The sequence below is a fragment of the Lycium barbarum genome, chromosome 9 (assembly GCF_019175385.1).
Source record: "Lycium barbarum isolate Lr01 chromosome 9, ASM1917538v2, whole genome shotgun sequence".
Classification (NCBI taxonomy): Eukaryota; Viridiplantae; Streptophyta; class Magnoliopsida; order Solanales; family Solanaceae; genus Lycium; species Lycium barbarum.
This window is the reverse complement of record NC_083345.1, coordinates 10675208-10684166: the sequence shown is the minus strand read 5'-3', so window position 1 is coordinate 10684166 and position 8959 is coordinate 10675208.

The window sequence follows — 8959 nt, the reverse complement described above, 5'->3', positions numbered from 1 at the left end:
CCCATTTCGTTTAACAAGAGATGAAACCCTAAGGTTTCATCTTTTCTTCCATTCACGCCGCGCCTCCCCCTTCTCTCTTCCTTTCTCTCTCTCTTCCTCCACCGTACCCCCACACCACTGCGATCTCATCCTCGTCTGTTCCCCACTCTTTTCATTTCGCCTGACACCCCACGTTACCCCCACGTTTCGTACCCTTCTCCGACACCTCTGCCACCCCCCACTTCACCCTGTCGCCCCACGCCTCTGACACCCCCACTCCCCTCTGTCTTCTCCACTTCTTCTTGTTCCACCACGCCCTGTCCCCACGTGGCCTCTGCGCTCCACTCTCCTTTGCTCCCTCTCCTCTGAAACTCAAGCGGAAACCAATTTATAAGTTGGGTTTCATCATCCATGAAAGGGAAGAAGAAAAGAGATCGGGGATTTTGGTATTAAGAAAATTTCCCAAGAACCAAGTTCTGAACCATACAAAACCCTAAAAAATTGATCCCTTTAGCCGGAAAATTGGATAGAAATCGAAAAGCTTTCATTCTATCACCAGAAATCCCCCAGAAAACATCAAGTTCGCAACAGTCGTAACATTTTATATCGATTTAACATACCAAATCGATCTTCTGTTTTAGTTTTTTCCCTTTTTTATTGCGTCGGATCCGAGAATATACAAGTTTGATTCGGGTTTGGGTCGAAGTAGATTCGTAGTGTTCGAGCATAGATCGAAAGCCCGTACTCACTTCGCTGCACTCGAAGAAGGTCCGTTAATTCCCCTTCTCTCTTATATTTTTTTCGCATTTTTAGTTTCCTGATTGTTATGTGCTATCATTTGTGTGATTTGGCATGTGGTTGTGTTAGTTCAATTTGTGGTTTTGTTTTTGTGATTAAAGCATGTTTATGTGCTGGTATGATTAGATAAAATGCTTCCGTCTTAATTTGTTTTAGTATGTTAGGTTAGTTCAGTATGGTATATCTTATATGTTATAGCCTATTATGTTAAGCACGATTGGTTATTATTCTATCCTGTTTTAATTTAAGCACGTCTTTAAGCATTGTTTGAGTATGATTTGTCCAGGTTAAACATGTGTCCTGTGTTAATATACTACCATAGTAAGCCTAGTTAGTTGATTATTACGTAGTAAAGTTCAGGCATGATTTGATTCTGCTTGGTTTGAGCATGATAGTGCAATCAGCCATCCTTTATCTTGTTGCTTATCTGAGTTAAAATGGATTAAAGGACAGGAGAAATAAATCTGAGTTTAGAAGAATATTGTTGGAGTTTAAGCTTCAGAACTTATTATGATTATCGAGAATAGATTTGAACAATTTTTCGCTGTAAAAATGGAGTTGGTGAAGCATAATGATATTTGTTTCTTGTCCAGTTTCAATATGAGTACCTGTTTGGCCATTAGATATCTAAACTAATCGGTTTATCAGTCATGATTGAGAATTAGGTGGATTTTGGTAAACTAAGGAGTCCATCTGTGTGCTTCACCTTGTTTTCAATGGAAATAACAACCTGTAGTTATACTGTTTGAATCTATCTAAACATTAACTTACATTTAGCATGGTTTAGGTGGTTAATAACTCTAAATGATGAAGGATGTCCAATTTGGCCTAATATGGTGTTGTTAGTGTTTCTATGCTAATTCACAAACTGTTCCTGAAAATTTCCTTTTTTTGGTATTGGTATGAGTCTACTTGTTTCAGTTAGTTATTCAGCATGAATAAAGTGAGAGTCAAATGGTGTTAATGAGTCTAAATAGGATCAACAGGAATCTAAATTCAACCCCAGTTAATCTTTAGAGTGAGTCATGTAGTTTGTGTGACTATCTGTCAAAAGGATCTAAAATCTTGCCTCGTCTATCTATCCGTATGTACTTCATGTGAGTATACCGAATGCTCATGCCTTCGTATAATTGAACATTTATATAGTATTTCATTTATGTTCTTCTTTAATCTTGTTGAGTATTTGAAAACCATGGGATCTTGTTGTAACCATTTCATGATCTTTGGAAGAGGTTTGAATGAGTTTCATTTAATGAATCTGATAATGCTGGAAGTTTAGCTCAATTAGCATATTTTTAAATAACTGATTTTTTTTTCAGTATTCTGAATTGTCATGCCTGTCTATGGCCACCTCATTCTTTCTTTGAAATACCTCATATTGTCACTGAAATAATGAAAGAATAAAAGGTAAGATAGAACGCATCTTTTCTAATTTAACACTTGTTTCGCATATGCTGTCAAAAATGGAAGTTTTCGCTGTGATAGTTGAGTTTCTCTCAAATCTGAAATGAACAGGATGAGATCTGATTTGTAATAAGGTGTATCATCTTTAGTAAATATTGATCCGAATTGGAATTTTAATCTTTTCTGCTCGATTAAGATGTTATACACATAGGGATATATCAGGGTATACAAAGTATACTATCTTCACATGCTTTTGGTATGTCATAGGCTTGTATATCAAGTATACATTTGATATATCATCCATCCTTAAGAAAGCAGGGTCTGTTAAGAGGATAAGAACATCGTTTGTGGCCTTGCTTCTTTCTTCCATATCAAAACCTTGTCTGCAATCTAAGCCCTCGAGTTCGAACTTGCTTTTGCTCTTATATGGATCTCTCCATGTCATTTGATTATTGCGTTTCGCCTAACCTGCTGGACCAGGCTCTGTTTCTGTTTTTATTTGATACCATGACTACTCTTTCGGTGCTTTCTGTTTGTCCGAACTCTATACACGCCTAAGTACAATAAATATTACACTGTTTGATTCTGCCTATGTCTAAAGGCTGCCTTGCTTGTATGTTGCAAGTGTGAATTATGTATTATGTGCGTATATTGCTGGTATACTTTCGTTTAAGCACGTTAATGAGGAGATTAGATTGGTCATTATGGATTAAGCTTGAAATATACCATGTATACATAAATCATTTTGTTTGTTTTGAATATTGAAATTATTCTATTTAGCATGTCAAGGTTCAGTTCTTGTTTTGCTATTAACGTGATATTTTATATTGGTTCCGGCTATTTGCTTTCTCTTTTATTTGAAGAATAAGTCTTGTATTCACTCTATTAATCCTTTCCTTTCGTTTTTTTTTTTTGCATGAAACTCGCATACGAGTCCAAGGGACTCATTTCTCCCCGCATTCGGTGTTGGGCTAAAAGTCCAACATAATCATCTCGAGCCATCCCCGATCAGTCCTTATTCCGCAGCAAAAAAAATAAAATTGCTGGGCTGAGGCCCATATAGCAGAAACAGTGTTTGCAGCAGTGGCCCAAATGGGCCAGATCCATTTAACAGCAGCCCTTCTTAAAATATGGGCTGAGCCCATTTTTAATTATCTCTCCCTTATTTATTTTGTGCATTTAATTTGTATACTAACTGTTTGTTTGTTTTTATTTAGTTTATATAAACCTTAATGAGTTAATAGATTTAGTTTAGTAATGGGTAGTTAGTTTAAAGAGAACTAATAATTAATCCCATGAGCTTCATTTTCTTCTTTCCACATTAAAATTATTTATAGAATCTATAATATTGGCTTCTAGAATAATTTACGGCATAAATTCATATTTTTGAGTTAAAGGAATTATATTTCATTATCTTAATTTTAAAAACATCACTAACACACAAATAGGAACTAAAGAATATTTTGTAGACATCTTTTAAGATTTATTCAAATTATGCAGATGTAGTTCATAAAACATAATCTTGTTTATACTTGTAAATGCGAAGTCAATTAACGCATCATCGTTTAGTTTGTTTCAAATATTTGTCAAAACATTTTTCTACTACTTATATGCAAATTATCATATTTTGAGAATCTTATTTTGAACAGCATTATTCTACTTCCATTTAAAGCATCAGCAGAATTTATAACTTTTTTTCAAATAGCACTTTGAGATCTCCTTTTATGCAAATTATTAGTCTCGTTTCAAATAGCATCATTATTTGAAGTATTTTTAGGAGTCTTATTATAATTAGTATTTCAAATCCTCTTTTACGCAAAATATTATATTTCCTATAAGTTTTTATTTTAAGGTAACATTACTATGCTCATTCAAAGCTTTAACAACATTTATAAGTCTCATTTTAAAAGCATCTCCTTTATGCAAATTACTACATTTTTCTGCAAGTTAGGTCAAATAGCATTATTATATTTTTCTTCGAAACCTTAGTAATATATGCAAGCTATTTTTCTTAAAATTCAAACACAATATTCAATCTGGATTAATTAACCTAAGTTTGGTCGGATAACTGTAAGTTAACGGATTCTAAAGGATGCCTAACCCCTTCCCTTTAGGATAATATAGAACTCTTACCTAGAATCACACTGATTAAGCAGGCTATTAACAGAGGTTTAATTAGTTTTACCTTAGTTAATAATTAGGTGTCCTAATTCACCGTAAAATCAATTAGGTGGCGACTCCTTAAAACAAAACGATTTAGGAATCTCCAAAATGTTGTACTCCGCTTCAACCCGGTTAAAATGGGGTATAACACTCATCCTCCCGAATGGCTAGGAATAAACACACCGGAATATGAAATCCTCGGTGACCACTCATCCTCCCAAATGGATAGGCATAAACACACCGGAATATGAGACCCTCGGTGACCACTCATCCTCCCAAATAGCTAGGCATAAGCACACCGGAATATGAGACCCTCGGTGACCACTCATCCTCCTGAATGGCTAAGCATAAGCACGCCGGAATATGAGACCCTCAGTGACCACTCATCCTCCCGAATGGCTAGGCATAAGCACACCGGAATATGAGACCCTCGGTGACCACTCATCCTCCCGAATGGCTAGGCAAAATCGCATCAACAGAGTTCATAGCATAAAAGCCGAATTACAATTCATCTCAAGGTAGTCATATCACCATTTACCATTAAGGTTCGTTATGCCATATCGTAAAGATAAATCATTTCAAAGAATGTCTTGAAAACGTTTCACTTCTTTAAACAAGTTTCAATTTCCACAATTCGTAATAACATACTTTTATGAGTCAACAACCTTTCAAGTAACTAGTTAAATCATCCATCAAGAGAATTCCAATATCATTACCAATCGTTATCCTTCATTATTAAGCATCTCTTATAGAGGAAAACATTCATAATATCATATACATATATAGGGTTTGTTACAATCTAGGTTTAATGTGAGTTTGTCCCCTCACACACATTAACCACCATTTAGACATGAATTGGAGTTCAAGAACCATGAAAAGAATTACTTTTCCTTTCATTCATTAAAGAATCTTCAATAAAATTAATACTTCCAAAAATAGTTTCAAAAGTGATTTTAAAAGAGACATACAAATCACAACCAAAGAGTTCGTAAAAACCGATAGAAACAGTATGTTCAAAAGAGACATACAAATTACCTTTATATTAAAAAAAAAGGATTTTAAAAGAGCCATACATTAGGGTTTTGTATGAGAAGTTCACCCTTTTTTTATTCAATAAAGAACTTTCGAGAAACAGACATATATCCATAATAAGGTTTTTAAAATAGAGACATACCTTAATATGTTAAACAAGGTTTAACAAATTACTTTTCTAATGAAGAGCACCCAAACCCTAGCTTGAATCACTTTGGGAAGAATTATGTTGCAAACCTTAGGTTTTGGTCACAAAATCATGTTAAGAATCATGAGTTTGATGTTAGAAAGGGATTAGGAACTTGAATTCAACCTAGAATCATGATAAAACTTACCTTGTAGGGTTCTTGAGGCTTGGGACTTGTTCTTCTTGACTTTAGGGAAATTTTTCGTGACTAGGGGTGTTAGGGAAATAAACCCCAAGCTTAAATATAACTAAAAACGCGTAAACCCGACTTTTTGACCCGAACCCGACCTATTTCGCGATGGGTCCGCGATGCGGGGCCATCGCGCAACAGTCTGCAGGTCAATACTCAGACTTGCGCGATCGGCCCGCGATGCCGGGCCATCGCACGCTCCCTCACGAGCCTGAAAATCCGACGGGTGTCGGTTCTGCACAGTGTTCGGTAAAATGGACATAACTCTTGTATGTAACTTTTCTTGGGCTGGGCGACCTACCGTTGGAAAGCTATTTCAAAGATCTACAACTTTAATGAAGGAAGTTTTTCCAAATTCGCAACACATTTTCATGAAAATCGCCCAGAAGACAGGCCTACCAAAACTTAGGTGAATTTAAGAGGCCTTAAGAACTTCACTAGTTGGTTTGACTTCAAAACGACCATCTTCCACCCGAATTCATCAAGAATGGATTCATATAGATATAATATCATCTTAATACTAGATTTTTACACATTCACACCTAGTTCAAGTTTACGGGGTGTTACACTTCCGCATAAATTACATAAAAAACTATGTCTTCAGGCATAATTCTATAGAAATTAAGTTATCCTACAGAAGGCATGGTTTCTATATAACTCTGCGCGAATAGGCATAATTTCTATGAAACTTTGCCTTTCGATTTTTTACTCTACTGGATACGAACCCATAATTTTAGGAATATTTTCAGCTATTTTTTTATTACTTAAAGTACCGAAGGGCAAAAGTTAAAGACCAACGATTCGAAGGACAAAAATTAAAGACCAACCAAGATAGGGCCAATCGTGTGAATTGCCCTTCATATGCCTGGTAGAGGAATTTAAGGAAAACCCACTCTTTATAAAAAAAATTAGGAATTTTTACTGGTTGTAGCTTTTTTTAAGACCTAATTATTAATAATAACTATCCTTTTATTTAATTATCACTGGTAGCTAATTCACTTTTCTAAATTACAATTGGTAGCTATATCAAAAAACATACACAAATACATATATCTTTCTCTATTCCCACTCATTACCCATTTCATATTTTTCATTCTCAAAACCCTAAAAAACTTTCTCTCTCCCCTTCTCTCATCTGCGCCGCCATAACCACCACCACGGCGTGCGCCGCCGCTGCCCCTGCCCCCAGCTGATAGGCTACGGAAACCCTCAGATCTTGAGGTTAAGGGATTTATGAACAAATAGATCTTCGCCACCATCATCATCAGATGATTCCAACCGTAGTAGACGTTATCGACCATACTAGAACGGTCAAATATTGTAGTTGATGGTACTTGTTTCTTGAATTGAGCGTCAGACCAGTAACCCAGGACATATGTTTCCTACTTCCTCTTTATTTACAAAAGAAAAAATGTTAGACCAATCTCAACAACTTAATGTGCATTGTAACTAAACAAGGATGTTTGAGATGCATTTGGGCATTCCATAATCTTTTTTCTGCTGGACTTTTAGTTCATAAATTGCTTCTCTAGTGTTAGGGTGAATGTTCATGAAATGGTTGAACAATGTTCTCAAATACACAGAAATTTGAATGTATTTGGCTTTATATGTAATTTGAATGTACACAATGTATTTGAAATTTTGTTGAAATCCATTCAAATAAGTGAATATATGAACAATGCTCTCAAATACACGGAAATTTGAATGCATTTGGCTTCATATGTAGTTTTGGCGTAACTGGTAAAGTTGTTGTCATGTGACCAGGAGGTCACGGGTTCGAGCCGTGGAAACAGCCTCTTGTAGAAATGCAAGGTAAGGCTGCGTATAATAGACCCTTGTGGTCCGGCCCTTCCCCGAACCCCGCGCATAGCGGGAGCTTAGTGCACCGGGCTGCCCTTGGCTTCATATGTAGTTTGAAAGTACACAATGTGTTTTATTGTTACTGATTAGATATGTATTTGAAGCCCTTCAAATACACGCGTCCAAATACATAAAATCATTGTTACTGATTAGTCATGTATTTGAAGGCCTTCAAATACACGCGAAAAAATACATAATTTTAGCAAAGCATAGCTATAAATGATAATATTTAAAAGGATAGCTTCAAATGATGGGAAACTACAATAAGATAGTCATTTGAGTAATTTTACCTTTTTTTTAATCTATTATAGAGGTCTCAACTCCGATGGAGAAATTAATTCATTATACCGCTTATGTCAGTGATAAAATCACTTATTCAATACGTACTGTGGCATACCAATTTTAGAGTTTACATGAATAGTCATGAGCAAGAATTGGGAAACCAAGCTATGATTGGAAAGTCAAGAGCCAAACTTTTGAATTTCTACAAACAATTTAGGATACCAAATCATAGTTATAAACTGGTCGTTCTTTTTCTATTTTGTGAGAATGAGAAAGAAAGAGAAGAACTAGAAAAAGGTAAGGTTATTGAATTTTCTAATACCAATAAGTCAACAACATTAAATGTAATTGACTTTGACGGCCTATTATTGAATAGCCCATAGCTTAATCTAAAGTGGATAAATTAATCCAAATTATCCATTTGGCATCTCAAAGAAAATTTCCTGATTTTTCTTTTTTGCATCAGAAAGCATCACAAAACAAATAAATGAGTAAACTTTTTAATGAAGAGAAAATAAACATCAAGATTTGCTAGTGTTAAAAAGGGCAATTTACAAATTTCTCCGCAATATTCATTTTAGTGACAATTGGTTAATAAAAGATATGAAATTACTAAATACAACTTCGTGTTCTTTTTCAAAGATATGTTCGTTTAGATAAAATGTCATTGGATGAATGTATTTGTGGAAAAAAAACATCTAATAAATGTTCGTGAACGAGCATTTTATTGATCCATAAATTATAAGATAATCACTAATTCAGGAGAAATTATATTTTGAGGAGGTGTATTTTCTTAAATATTGTTAACCATATAATATATAAAGTGTTGTTATGTCGTAAAATATTTTTAATTAAAATTATGAGAATAAATTTTAATGATAAGTCTTATAATATTCTGATACTGTCCTTTAATGAACTTAATTACTGAATGAAATTTTTTATGCATTTATATTTAAAATTCTCTTATGTAATTCGAATACTTATCTTTTAAGATTTATTCAAAAAGAAAAAACATATTTGTTTATCAAAAGTTTTTATTCCTAAAGTTCGATTGCAAAACTCTT